Source organism: Corythoichthys intestinalis, chromosome 22 (genome assembly GCF_030265065.1).
Source record: "Corythoichthys intestinalis isolate RoL2023-P3 chromosome 22, ASM3026506v1, whole genome shotgun sequence".
Lineage (NCBI taxonomy): Eukaryota > Metazoa > Chordata > Actinopteri > Syngnathiformes > Syngnathidae > Corythoichthys > Corythoichthys intestinalis.
The window spans coordinates 3,611,003-3,624,458 of record NC_080416.1 but is presented as its reverse complement, the minus strand read 5'-3'; the positions used below and the strand labels follow the sequence as shown (position 1 = coordinate 3,624,458).

The following is a 13,456-nucleotide window of genomic DNA, read 5'->3' as shown; positions in this document are numbered from 1 at the left end:
ACACTAGATGGCAATATTTAGTCACAATATACAAAGTCACATTTATCCTTTAAGAATTACAAGTCTTTCTATCCGTGGATCCCTCTCACAGAAAGAATGTTAATAATGTAAATGCCATCTTGAGGATTTATTGTCATAATAAACAAATACAGTACTTATGTACTGTATGTTGAATGTATATATTCGTCCAAGTTGTATTCATTTTTTTCTTAATGCATTGCCAAAATGTATATGATCGGGAAAAATTATCGGGATTGATTGGAATTGAATCGGGAGCAAAAAAAAGCAATCGGATCGGGAAATATCGGGATCGGCAGATACTCAAACTAAAACGATCGGGATCGGATCGGGAGCAAAAAAACATGATCGGAACAACCCTAATAAATGCATTTTAAAAACAAATAAAAATACCTGAGGTTAGCCTCAAGTCGTACAAAAAAAAAAAGAGTCAAGAATCTGCATTGGACAAGGTGTCAAGGTTCAAAAATGTGCATTAGACAAGGTGATGATGCTGGAACTTTTGTTTGGTGCTGTTCCAGTGAGATTTACAAAGATGACTGCCTGAAGAAAACATCAAAATTCCCTCAGTCCTTGACGATATGGTTAAGTCTTCAATAAATGCACAAGTTTACATTGACATTTTAGACAGCTTTCTTTCTCTAATATGTTTGTCATTTTCCAAGATGAGAATGCATCATGCAACAGAGCTAAAATTGTTAAAGCATTCCTTGGGGAAAGACTCATACAGTCAATGTTATGGCCTACAAATAGCCCAGATCTCAACCCTATTGAAAATCTGTGGTGGAAATTGAAAAAAATGGTCCACAGCAAGGCTCCGGCCTGCAAGGATAATCTGGCAACTGCAATCAAAGAGAGTTGGCACCAAATTGATAAAGAATACTCATCAAGTCCATGCCTCAGAGACTGCAAGCTGTAATAAAAGCCAGAGGTGGTGCTGCTAAATACTAGAGATGTGTTTTGATTGTTATTTCTTTGTTTGTTTCTCATGATTCCATATTTTTTTCCCTCAGAATGGAGTGATTACATATATATTTCCCTGCACTTGCTCTATAAAAGTAACATTTACTGACCACCACAATGTTTTTTTATTCATTTCTTTTAGTGTTTCTGAATGCTAAAGAGTTGAACTTTCCAACTAATTCATTATTTTTTTCAAGCTTTTTATCTGAGTTTGTTCTACATGATAAGATGTCTGAGTGAATGCTCATCTGAGACTGGTGATTCCATACTTTTTGCAAGGGGTTGTAGTTTTACAAGTTAGCACAGTTTAATGCTATGCTAACTCTGATGCAGGTCGGACTTTCAGTCACAAAATTAGTGTTTCCCCAACTGCCACAACATTGTTGTCTTTTTAAATTACTTACAGTGGCTAGTGCTAATAAAAATAAAAATCCAATCTGGGCTGTCTGAGTGTGCGTCTGTGTCTGAGTGGCAGGAAGGGGGGGTGGTGGGGGGGTCAAGTCATCAGCCAATCAAACATCCGTTTGAGGGGGAAAAAATGCAAGTGAAAAGTGCCAAATTTATGCAGACCTACATCCTTGGTGACGTCACTCTATGCTGGATGACACCTTCGTGGCCCAGTCTGAGCAGGCCCAGATGTAATTTGGACACATGCTAAAAATAGTGTGAACAGTCAGCCCTAAAAATCAGATTTAAGGAGGAACTCCATCGGAATCAGATATACAGTGGGGACAACAAGTATTTGATACACTGCCAATGGGAAAACCCATTGACAGTGTATCAAATACTTGTTCTCCCCACTGTACCTGCAGTCTGAATGCAGCCTACGTGATTCTGACTGGCAAAACTAGAACTAAAAAGTGTACTCTACGTTGTACTCCTCTTCTCTCCACTCGCTCTTTTCCTCCCTTTTAATCCCCTCTCCTCACTCACAGACACTTACACTTGTAATTCCCAGCCACATCCACGGAGTCAAAGCTGCGATTTGAGTTGCCTGCGACAGGGCGGATTAGCAGAGGAATCCTGAGTGAAAGCACATTTATGCTCCACTTGCTACATTTCCCCCCCTACTCCCAACTCGCTCCCTTTGCATGCTTGTCATCAAAAGTGAGCACATATTTGAATCTCATTGGTTTCCAAGCAGCTGCAGCTATCTGAAATCTCTTCTTCAAAAAGCAACAGTGGGGTTCTTAATATTCACTGAAAGCTTTGTGGTCTTGTTTTTGATTTGACATGAAATAGGGCAAACGCTGATAAATGATTTGATTCATCTTGTAATAGCATTACAAGATTAGCTTTATTTTTCTATACTGTATAATGGATCAACAAACCCTCCCCAATCGGCTTTAATGTGATGATAATGCAACCGTATTAATTAATGGAGCGATGGCAATTATAAAACTTGATAAGCGTGGAGATTTGACAAATCCCAAGTGTTAACCAATTACTAATTTGATGCACTCAGTGAATAATGACAACAGAAATAGACTGTAAATTGAAAGCAGAATTCAAATGGTCATATGAAGGATGTCTTTCATACAAGGGCGTAGGTTTGCATGAGGACAGTATGGACACACTAGCAACTTTTCAGGATGCTCAAATTGTCCCAACTTTTAAGTAATGTTATTTGCATTGTATAATGACTTCAGTTATATAGGTAATTTAGACTGTCTTCCCATAAATTGATTTAATTTATATACAGTATATATAAATTATAGTTAATGGATATAATTGACCCTACCATTATTAAGTGAATTTTTTCCTTATTTTCAGACTTACATTTACACCTTTTCACTTGCTGAATGTGAAATCCAAGTTTTTTTCTTCAAACAAACTGGCTGATGACTTGACCCGCCCCACCTCCTCCCCTCCACAGTACACACATGCACGCACTCACTCACTCACAGCCCCAACAGAAAAACAGCCCCCTTCGAAGAGGAGGGATATTAGAAGATTTTTTTCGGCCAGCAGCAACAGCCACTGTAAGTAATGTAAAAAGACGTCAATGTTGTGGAGGTGCGGAACACTAGGGGCGTGCAAAATTTCCGATTCTTAGATTATTCGAGATTCGGCCGTGGAAGATTCGAGAACGATTCACAAACATCCAAATTCCGATTATTGAATTATACCAGGTAAAGCGGAAATAAAACGCAGTCTGCGCGGTCTTCGGGACGCAATGAGGAACGGACCGAGAGTAAATATCATGTGCAGCTAATGCCGCTAGGTAAAAAAAAAAAAAAAAAAAAAAAAAAAAAAAAAAAAACAGTAACCTGCTGTCAACACTTTTTTCGTTCAACATGCCTCCTAGCAAGCATTGCAGCACTACAGATATAAATTACAATCCAAATTCATGTTCGGTGCTAATTATTTCTTCAGTTACTGTTTCAGTTGTTTCATTATTTGCGCTCTAGAAATAAAATGTATTATTATTATTTGCTAGTTATGCTTTTTGTAACAATTTATTTGACAGTGGTGCCATAAGACTGTAATATGACCTTCATAATTATGACCTGAAACTGCTATGAGCATTAATGAATGCTTATGACAGATGTAATTTTGTGTCATCCGGCAAATTACTGTGTATAAGACGGCCCTGATTATAAGACGACCCCCTCTTTTTCAAGACTCAAGTTTGAAAAAAAGACTTTTTGAACACCAAATTCATTTTTATACAGAAAATAATTACAGTACATCTGAAACAAATGATTATAACAATATATTTGAGAGAAAAAGCATGTTATTTTGCCTCATTCAAATCTTGATATCTGAGCATTTAAATATGTAGACTAAAGTGCAATCACATTCGTAAATGAATGGCTTCTGGTTTTTGAAATGTAAATAAACCAATCTATTGTGATAAACAACAAAATTGCAAAAACTGCATTAACCATCAAAGTGAAGTCTAACTGTAACTGTAGTCTTGAAATCTGAATAAGGAAAAATATTGCAATAAAATAATGCAAACTGGTTAAACTTGAGCGTAGCTGAGACCTGTCATGACAGAACATCGCTTCAATGATATCTGGCGCCATCTAGCATCGTGAATGGGTATAACGTCTAGAACGCGAATATAAGACGACCCCCACTTTTGCAGTCTTATTTCAATTCAAAAAACACCGTCTTATTTTACAGTATCTCATTTTTGAATGGAGTGAAAGATAAAAAGTTCGAGCTGGACATAAATGGGAATTAGCATTCATTAATGCCAATGATAGTGGCATGTGATGGCAGTCTTATGACATCGCTGTCAAATAAAGTGGGACCTATTAACCCAAATAAATCAACACAATAAGCCGCATTGGACTACAAGCCGCAGGATTCAAAAAGAAGGAAAAAAGTAGCGGCTCATAGTCCAAAAATTACGGTACTTTTAAGGAGGTGTGTTTTTCCAGTATGTGTAATGTAGCATTGCTGCTGAAAATGTATTAACCAACACAACCGCCCAAGTGTCACTTTGATCTGCTTCTTGTACCTCTATTGTAGATCATTTCTTATCACTGCCATTGCAAACTACAGAACATAAATGACTGCCAAGAGCGGGAAGAACATAATGGATTTTTCCACTAAATCAGCCTGAAAAACACAATATATGAACCAGCACTAATTTGATCTACCCAATTTGTGGCAGGGTGTCCATCAAACTGATGATAATTTAGTATGTCAGGTAACAATAAAGCAGCCGCCGAACAGACACAGAGAATGAAGAGACGGTAGACAGTCCTAAAAAATGTTTTGACACAGCACATTGATTCTACATGTTTAGTTCTGGACTAGTGAGCAGAGAGACCAAGCACTTGCAAGAATACGCTTCAGGTGAATCGTGCCATGTAGCGATGCAGTTCACTGAACATCCGATACCATTTTAAGTCTAAGATCAGAGTGAAGTATCAATTACTTACAGTGTAATTCAGACAGAAACCAAAGAAGTGAGATGCTTTAGTCAGACGTTTTTTTTTTATTAGAAACTGACATTAGATAATGCAACTTTACTAATCTGTGGGTACCCACAGATTACTAAACTGTACCCACAGATTAGTAAAATGTACCCACAGATTAGTAAACTGTATCCACAGTTTAGCAATCTGTACCCACAGATTACTAATCTGTACCCACAGTTTACTAAACTGTACACACAGATTACTAAACTGTACCCACAGTTTACTAAACTTTACCTAGAATTTACTAATCTGTACCCACAGTTTACTAAACTGTACTTACAGTTTACTAATCTGTACCCACAGTTTAGCAATGACCCGGAAACAGTAGTCACCAATGTTTAGCGGGCACTTCGAGTCCAAACGCCGAGGGACCGACCGAGCAACCATCTGCACCATTTGCCCTCGGCGAACAAAGGGGATTTAAACGGTAACTATTGCACGTTTTCTTTGGTAGGCGTCTTTCTGGTGTCATCAATCAATATGGCATGTTGTGTTTGCACATTTTCTGTGCTGCTGTCGTGTCCGTGCGTGCTTAATTCAAGTAGTGTTCATTTGTCAGTTAGCTATTTTTAGTAGCCGCGTTAGCGCCTACTAACACACAACATGCCATATTGATTGATGACGCCTGAAAATGTAGACGGCTACCAAAGAAAATGTGCAATAGTTACCTTTTAAAACCCCATTTTAGTAATCTGTGGGTACAGATTAGTAAACTGTGGGTACAGTTTAGTAATCTGTGGGTACAGATTAGTAAACTGTGGGTACATATTAGTAATCTGTGGGTACAGATTAGTAAATTGTGGGTACAGATTAGTAATCTGTGGGTACAGATTAGTAAATTGTGGGAAAAGTTTAGTAAACTGTGGGTACAGTTTAGTAATCTATGGGTACAGTTTAGTAAACTGTGGGTACAGATTAGTAATCTGTGGGTACAGACTTTTAATTGTTTTTTTACCCTGGCACCCGGGGGGCTCCGTAGAAAAGAATGCAATACCGTAGGATAATACTTCATACACTGCTGGCCAAAAGTAGTGGCACCCCTGCAATTCTGTCAGATAATGCTCAATTTCTCCCTGAAAATGATTCCAATTACAAATACTTTGGTAGTAATATCTTAATTTATTTTGCTTGCAATGGAAAAACACAAAAGAGAATGAAAAAAAAATTTTAATCATTATCATTTTACAAAAAACTCACTAAAATGGGCCAGACAAAAGTATTGGCACCCTCAGCCTAATTCTTGGTAGCACAAACTTTAGACATAATAATTGCGAACAACGGCTTGCTGAATCAATCAATGAGTTTCTTACTATGCTCTGCTGGAATTTTAGACCATTTTTCTTTGGCTAACTATTCCAGGTCTCTGAGATTTGAGGGGTGCCTTCTCCAAACTGCCATTTTCAGATCTCTCCACGGGTGTTCTATGGGATTAAGGTCTGGACTCATTGCTGGACACTTTAGAAGTTTCCAATGCATTTTCTAGTGCTTTTTGAAGTGTATTTTGGGTCATTGTCCTGCTGGAAGACCCATGACCTCTGAGGGAGACCCAGCTTTCTCAGACTGGGCCCTACATTATGCTGCAAAATTTGTTGGTAGTCTTCAGACTTCATGATGCCTTGCACACGGTCAAGCAGTCCAGTGCCAGAGGCAGCAAAGCAACCCCAAAACATCAGGGAACCTCCGCCATGTTTTTTTTCCTGTAAGCTCTATGTTGATGCCTTTTCCCAAAAAGCTTTACTTTTGTTTCAACATTCTTCCAAAACATTTTTGGCATTCTCAAGTAAGTTTCGGCATTTTTTATGTCTCTGGGTCAGAAGTGGGGTCTTCCTGGCTATCCTACCATAGAGTCCCTTTTCTTTCAGATGCCAACGGATTTACACTGTTGTACCCTCGGACTGCAGGTTAGCCACAGTGCCATGGGCTTTACATTTATTAGCGACACTGCGACCGGTAGACACAGGAACATTCAGGTCTTTGGAGACGGACTTGTAGCCTCGAGATTGCCCATGCTTCCTCACAATTTTGTTTCTCAAGTCCTCAGACAGTTCTTTGGTCTTCATTCTTTACCCCAAACTCAATGTGGTACACACAAGGACACCGGACAGAGGTAAAGTCATCTTTAATCCATTTTAAGTGGCTGCAAGTGTGATTTAGTTATTACCACCCCGTTATGTGCCACAGGCAAGTAACCTGCGTGGTTAATTACACAAATTAGAGAAGCATCACATGATTTTTCAAAGGGTGCCAATACTTTTGTCCGGCCCATTTTGGGAGTTTTGTGAAAAATGATAATGATTGAATTTTTTTTTTTTTTTTTTTTTCCATTCTCTTTTGTATTTTTTTTTCATTGCAAGCAAAATAAATGAAGATATTACTACAAAAGCCTTTGTAATTGCAATCATTTTCTGGGAGAAATTGAGCATGATCTGGCAGAATTGCAGGGGTGCCAATACTTTTGGCCAGCACTGTATATGGTGCAGCAGCAACCATTTTAGACAAACTCTAAGCCTCTTCAGGAAGGGACAGAGCAGGCTGTTCTTCCTGAGGATAATGAGATCATTTAACATCCGTTGTAGGATACTGAAACGTTTTTACCAGTTTGTGGTGGCAAGCGCTTTTGTTTTTTGCTTTAGTGGGCTGGAGGAGTCCTATCAAGGCAGGTGAGGTGGGCAGACTTGGGTTAGGGTTATGTATATAATATATGGCGGAAAACACTCAGGTGACTTGAAGTTCTGCTCTAAGACCCCCAATTTGGCCAAATTTCAAAACTGTCCAATATGCATGCGTGATACATCATTGGAAAGCTTAAAATCTCAATTTTCTGGGGGAAGAAAATTTTTGAACCGGAGGGCATTTTAAAATAAATAAATAAACAGCGAAACCCTATCTGGAGGTGAGAGCATGAAAGAGCAGAATTAAAGACCCCATGACTTTAATGAGATGTTATTGCGTACACCTTGTTTCGATCCAAAAACTACATGTAGCATGTATCACTGAGTGTCAAAACACAGCTGTGAATGGCCACAGCTGGATTTTGGGGGATTTTACGGGTGAAACATGGTCATATAACAAGTGTCGCGATGCAGAAATCGCAGACATCAGGAAGTGGTGGAGATTTTCTTTTTCATATATTTCACCTTTAAATTTTGTTTTTTTTTATTTTTATTTGTTTGGTTCGATTATTTATCATGTCAAATATCGGGGGAAAATGCGACAGTAACAAAAAAATAATAATAATACATTTAAGCGATAGTTATGTGGTCGATATCTGTGACTTCTTCACAGACACCATTTTTTTTCATTGTGACGTAATTTGTTTAAAATATGCGAGTGAATAATTTTTTGAAGTCTTTTTTTTTTCAACTAAATATTAGACATCAATTAATGATACTAAGCTAAAAACGAAAGACATTTGGAATAATAAATACAATTACTTACGTTCTTTTTATAGCTAGGTTGAAACAAAAGTGGTTGCGCGACGTCTATAAACGGGGGTTTCCAGTGTAAAACGGACAAATTAAAAATAGTTTGTGGGCTTAATGCGCCAATAATCTGCTATGGCAGCATATAGACATATTGTTCTATCAAACAAAACAGTTATTTTGGCTTAAAATACAACAGTTTATCTTAAAGAGGGGTGCAAGAGCAGAAACTGCTTTTTCAGCCATATCTGTGTTTTCCGCCAAATACTACGAATATAGGAAAATGCACTCATAAACCCTCGAAAAACTCACACAAGTGCATGACAAAATGGGGATTATTGAAATCACAAGGAAAGTTGAACAATGTATGGGATACTTGTATTTGACTTTGTATTGGCTAAAATAGTACCAGCATTTATTTAAAAAATCTGCCCGCATGTTGCCACTTCCTGAAAATACTGGCTTTTATTGATGTTTTTGTCTTCTATTCATATTACGCAGCTGAAAAATGAAATTGTTTCTTCCAATCCGCTGGGATGCACACGATAAAGTTAGATTCATGTAAATTGTGGATTTGTATACATGACTAAAACTTATTGATTTATGGAAATGACTTACTATCTGACAGCAAGGACTTTTTTTTTCGTTTTCACATAAAATCCCAAACTGCACATGCATTAAAAATCCTCTTGAAATTGGGCAACTTGAGGAAAGTCAAACTTGTGGACGTAAGCTGCTTACTGTTCTATGCCCGCCTAGGGAACAGTGACCCTAAGTGGGTTGTGTCGAACCATCTGATAGTATATACCCGGAGGGAACCAGGCCAAACAGACTCAATTTGCCACCAGTTTAGAAAAAAAAACTTAATTGACTTTATAAACTTTATGGCTTTGCTCAAAGGGAGGGTTTAAGTGCCACTGTGTGTTTGGATTGAGATTTCCTTGGGGAATAAAGCCTTTTTATAAGGGATTGTGAAGGCAGATAAAAGCCTTCTCTCGCAGAGGTGGCAGAAATACAATAGGCATGTTGTCATTCCCGCGTACGCCTAGCGCCGCGGCGGTCTCAATTCATCCTCAGCATTGAGGTGGAACGTATGCGGTGTCAGCTGACTGGGGCAGAACAAGTTTCATCAATTTAGTCTTTTGGAATCTTGGAGTCGGCGCACCCTGGGTCTCGGCTAAGTAGTTGAGTACTTGCCAAGTGCACTCATCGATTGGGGGTTACCTTTGTGATTTGGTCCTCATTGCTAATAAATAAGGGGCAAGAAGGTTAGGGTGATGTTGCTTTAAACCCAATGATGGCTGGTCAAGCATTGGAGGAATTGCACAGTTGCGCAAAATGTAGCTATGTTTACCGGGTAGCCATTTTTAGCTCTCTTTTGATTTAAGTCTAGATTTTGCCGATTTAGGAGCATTTTAGATAAAAAGTTACTTAGCTTCGCTAGGAAGGTTCTCTACAACAGAGCCTTCCTGAGAGGTCTACTGCTTTAAGATGGCGGCTGTTTACGAACGCATCTAGTTCAATATATATATACCTTGCTAATGCCACCTTGTCTGTCATTTGCATCTAGTTCTATAGTATGCGATATCTAACGTAGCATCATGTGGGCGTAGTTTGTAGGCTATCGGCTACAGTCAGGAGCCACCAAGCATCGCGTTTGCAATTGCGTCCCCACTCCTGCTCTGCTCTCTCGTCTCCGTAAGTGCGTCTCTGTCAGACTTTTCTCGCGTCATTCATAGTAACGCATAGTAACGCACGCCTTTCCCGCCTCAGTAACGGTAACGTCTTTGCCAAAATTAGAAAAGTAATTAATTAGATTACTCACTACTGGAAAAAATAGCGCCGTTACTAACGCCATTATGGTCTAACTCCATTATTAACAACACTGCGTATTACATTCCTATGTAAGGTTGTTCCGATCATGTTTTTTTGCTCCCAATCCGATCCCGATAGTTTTAGTTTGAGTATCTGCCGATCCCGATATTTCCCGATCCGATTGCTTTTTTTTTTGCTCCCGATTCAATTCCAATCATTCCCGATAATTTTTCCCGATCATATACATTTTGGCAATGCATTAAGAAAAAAATGAATAAAACTCGGACGAATATTACATACATTCAACATACAGTACATAGGTACTGTATTTGTTGATTATGACAATAAATCCTCAAGATGGCATTTACATTATTAACATTCTTTCTGTGAGAGGGATCCACGGATAGAAAGACTTGTAATTCTTAAAGGATAAATGTGACTTTGTATATTGTGACTAAATATTGCCATCTAGTGTATTTGTTGAGCTTTCAGTAAATGATACATCAGCCATTTAACTTCTGCCCAAATGCATGATGGGAAGTGCAACCATGACTGTGCGTAGGGGCACCAATTGATATATCTTCTCTGCGTTGGGAAAGAACATAGGGTGTTAAGAAAATGATAAACTACTACCTTTCTTCCCCACATTGCCACCCACGTTATTTTTAATTGCTGAGAGAGGTATTGTAAGGCTTTAGCCACATACTAAATTGGCTCCAAAGGCTGTCAAAATTCTCTCTACTCATTATACCCTGCCTTATAGCGCTATCTATAGGTAAAACGGCGTCTTTATAGATTGAACGCGACAATGCGTGAGTGGGTCGTGCAGTGCATGCGTTAATTATTTAACGTGATTCATTTTTAAAAATTACCGCGGTTAACGCAATAAATTTGATAGCCCTACTTTAAGCCAAAACTACTCTGGATGAGTGTAAGACATTTTGTCTGTAACGTTAAATACAATTAGAAAACGATTTAAATAAAAAATATATATATATATTAAAAAAAAGGCATGTCCGATATTTTTTTGCCGATTCCGAAACTTTGAAAATGACGTGATCGGACCAGATTGATCTTTACTCCTATGTATAGTGAACACTTAGTGTTGCATTTTGTCTAGCGTGTTTTGTTAACTTACAGCTATTGCTTACAAGAAAAAATTAGTCTTTTGCTCGTTTTTCACACAATTGTTTTCAGGACCAGTGGATCACTTGTGAAACTAAAAGCACAAAGAGAATAAAAAAGATTTTATGCTTTGATATCCAAAAGCATGACTCTCTCTTTATAGAAAGATCCAGCACAGACTTGCGTAAGCATCAAACACACAAGTTGACATAAAAGGGTTCAGTAAAAGAAAGATGTTTTTAATTTACTTTGAAAGGATTCACAACTTCAGGCAGTTCTCATGTCGTCAGACGTCCACTGGGAGTGTTAACACAAAAGCGGTTTGAACTTTTGGGGTCGTTTTCATAAGACCGTTTTTGAAATGAAAAGAAACATTAATGGCTGCCCTTTTAAACATGATTTTTATTTTGTAGATAACTTTGAAACAGTTTTAAGTTTTTATTATCTTTCCCGTCTTAACATTAAACGAAGCACATTTTCTAAATGGGTGGATTAGATGCACGATCAACAACAACAGCAAAAAATTACACCCGGTACGTCTAAAAAGGCTTGTGATTTTAGCTATTATCATTTTACACAAAACTCCCAAAATGGGCCGAACAAAAGTACTGGCACCCTTTGAAAAATCATGTGATGCTTCTCTAATTTGTGTAATTAACAGCACCTGTTACGTACCTGTAGCACATAACATGTGGTGGCAGTAACTAAATCACACATGAACCCAGTTAAAATGGATTAAAGTTCACGCAACCTCTGTCCTGTGTCCTTGTGTGTACCACATTGAGCATGGAGAAAAAAAGAAGACCAAAGAACTGACTGAGGACTTGAGAAGCAAAATTGTGAGGATGCATGGGCAATATCAAGGCTACAAGTCCATCACCAAAGACCTGAATGTTCCTGTGTCTACTGTGCGCAGTGTCATCAATAAATGTAAAGCCCATGGCACTGTAGCTGACATCCCTAAATGTGGATGGAAAAGAAAAATTGACGAGAGATCCCAACGAAAAATTGTGCAGATGGTGTATAAAGAACCTCGACTAACATCCAAACAAATTCAAGCTGTCCTGCATTCCGAGGGTACAACAGTGTTAACCCGTACTACCCGTCGGCGTCTAAATGAAAAGGAACTCTATAGAAGGATACCCAGCAAGACCCCACTTCTGACCCAGAGACATAAAAAAGCCAGGCTGGAGTTTGCCAATACTTACCTGAGAAAGCCAAAAACGTTTTGGAAGCATGTTTACTGGTCAGATGAGACAGAAGTAGAGCTTTTTGGGGAAAAGGCATCAACATGGAGTTTACAGGGGGGAAAAAACGAGGCCTTCAAAGAAATGAAAACGTTCCACACAGTCAAACATGGTGGAGGTTCCCTGATGTTTTGGGGTTGCTTTGCTGCTTCTGGCACGGGACTGCTTGACCGTGTGCATGGCATTATGAAGTCTGAAGACTACCAACAAATTTTGCAGCATAATGCAGGGCCCAGTGTGAGATAGCTGGGTCTTCCAGCAGGACAATGACCTAAAACATTTCAAAAAGGACTAGAAAATGATTTGAGAGAAAGCACTGGAGACTTCTAAAGTGGCCAGCAATGAATCCAGACCTAAATCAAATAGAACAACTGTGGAGGGATCCGAAAATGGCAGTTTGGGGAAGGCATCCTTCACATCTCAGAGACCAAAGAAAAATGGTCTAAAATTCCAGCAGAGCATTGTAAGAAACTCACTGATGTATACCAGAAACGGTTGTTCACAGTTATTTTGTCTAAAGGTTGTGCTACCAAGTGTTAGGTTGAGAATACTTTTGTCAGGCCCATTTTTTTGGAGTTTTGTGTAAAATAATAATGACTTTTTTTTCTTTCTCTTTTGTGTTTTTTCATTGCAAGCAAAAAAAAAAAAAAAGGAAGATATTGAGCATTATCTGACAGTGTATTGATAATCATTGTCTTGCCATATCGTGAGATCATCGTTATCGCGAGCTTTGTATCGCAAATCATATCGTATCGTGAGGTACCAAGAGGTTCTTAGTACTAGAGATGTCCCAATCGATGCCGATCAGGTCCGATCACGTCATTTTCAAAGTATCGGAATCGGCAAAAAAATATCGGACATGCCTTTTTTTAATATATACATATATTTTTTAATTGAATCGTTTTCTAATTGTATTTAACGTTACAGA

At 38.5% G+C, this 13,456-nt stretch overlaps 1 protein-coding gene across 3 annotated transcripts in view; it reads right to left on the bottom strand.

The window, feature by feature from the left end:
• med30 (mediator complex subunit 30) overlaps nt 1–13,456 on the bottom strand; it is a 62,859-nt gene that overhangs the window by 7,699 nt on the left and 41,704 nt on the right. The window lies entirely within an intron of this gene.